This window comes from Mastomys coucha, unplaced genomic scaffold (assembly GCF_008632895.1).
Source record: "Mastomys coucha isolate ucsf_1 unplaced genomic scaffold, UCSF_Mcou_1 pScaffold22, whole genome shotgun sequence".
NCBI classification, from domain to species: domain Eukaryota; kingdom Metazoa; phylum Chordata; class Mammalia; order Rodentia; family Muridae; genus Mastomys; species Mastomys coucha.
Window position 1 is genome coordinate 234,714,233 of NW_022196905.1, and position 1,522 is coordinate 234,715,754.

Sequence of the window (1,522 nt, forward strand, 5' to 3'; positions counted from 1 at the left end):
TCTAAAATAAAAAAAAAAAAAGTATGGTTACAGAAGGGGGCTAGATAATTGGTGGTACAATACTCAGAAGGGATTAATTAGCTCTTTTGGGGTCCTGGTTCATTTTCCAATGAGCAGTTAATTATATATAAGACAGCAAGCATGGTCCCTGAATCCCCTTAGCTGCCTGGCCCAGGATGAGTTCTATCCATGTAGCATGTGGCCAGTTTCACTTTTGCTTCTCTGTCATGTAGTTTCGTCAAGAGACCTTGCCTGGATGCTGATGCCATTCTATTTGGATTCTTCAACAGCAGAATCATAAATGAAACATGACTTACCTCATAAAGGGTGCTGCCTCTGGTGTGTAATTATACCAGTAGAAAGGACTAATATAGCACCTGCCTCAAAATTTTACTTTATTTTAGTCTTGATTGGATCAACCTATCTATCCAACTGCTAAAGGATCAGTGACTTGAAAACTGTGGGTTTTCTCTCCTGAAATTCCATCTTTTAAACAATGGTAGAAGTGAGACATACCCTTTAGTACTGTTATTGGGCAAGTGTTCCTTAAAGAATCATACATTAAAGGATTGGTCCATAGCCCACAATCTATTGGGAAATACTGAAATCAATAAGATATGAGTCTTGCTAGGATGTTCCTAGGTCACTGGGGACATGGTTTCAAAGAAGATAATGGAAGGCTGTCCCTATTCTGTCTCTCTTTGTTCTATGGCTATGAGGCCAGTGGCTTTGGTCTACCAATACAATTCCTACCATGATGTGCTCTCTTGCTAGAGACACAAAGTCATAGTGTCATTTGATCATGGTCAGTCTAAAGCCTCTAAAACTAATGGCCCAAGTAGACCTTTTTAAATTATAAGTTGATTACCTCAGTTGTTTGTCATAGCAATGGAAGTGGGGCTAACACATCACTGTTAAACACAAAGTTCCAAACCCTAGATTTATTACTTGCCGGCTGCATGACTGTTTATTATTGCCTCAATTTTTAGAGTCTTAAAATACTATTTTATTTTTATTTGTTTGTGGCATTAATGTTTTTATTTTATTAGTTTTTTTGGTTTGGTGTTAAAATTTTAAAGGCTAAGCTAGGAAGTCCTTACCGGGAGGATCTCAGGTAGTTCCAGTTAGATGTTTGTTGCTCAGAATGGGAACTTCTAAAGGGTCAGGTGGTCTGGATGCTCATCATCACGTGCATGATAGTTCATATTGGCTATCAGCTGGAAGCTCGTCAGAGTTAATCACTGGAGCATGTGTTTATGAGTTCTGAGTAACTCAACTTCTCGCTGGTACTTAGCTCTTCTTAGACTGAGCATCACCAAGAAGAAACTGTGTGGTCTTTTTGTGACCCAGCCTTCAGAGTCAGATAGCATCATGTTGACTTCATTATGTTCCTTAAAGTAGTCATAAAACTACTTAAAATAAAGGGAGAAGGAATAGGCATCACATTGCTGAGAAACCTTTAGGATTGCCCACGTTGTGGTTACTGTTAGAAAAAGTAAGTTTTCTCCAGTTATTGATACCA

The 1,522-nt window shown here is 38.6% G+C and overlaps 1 long non-coding RNA gene across 1 annotated transcript in view; it reads right to left on the reverse strand.

Annotated features, from left to right (window-relative positions):
- LOC116067972 overlaps nucleotides 1–1,321 on the reverse strand; it is a 34,426-nt gene extending 33,105 nt beyond the window's left edge. The window contains exon 1 of the long non-coding RNA XR_004109378.1: nucleotides 1,101–1,321. This is a non-coding gene — a long non-coding RNA (uncharacterized LOC116067972). The remainder of the gene's footprint in view (nucleotides 1–1,100) is intronic.
- Nucleotides 1,322–1,522: the final 201 nt, after the last annotated feature.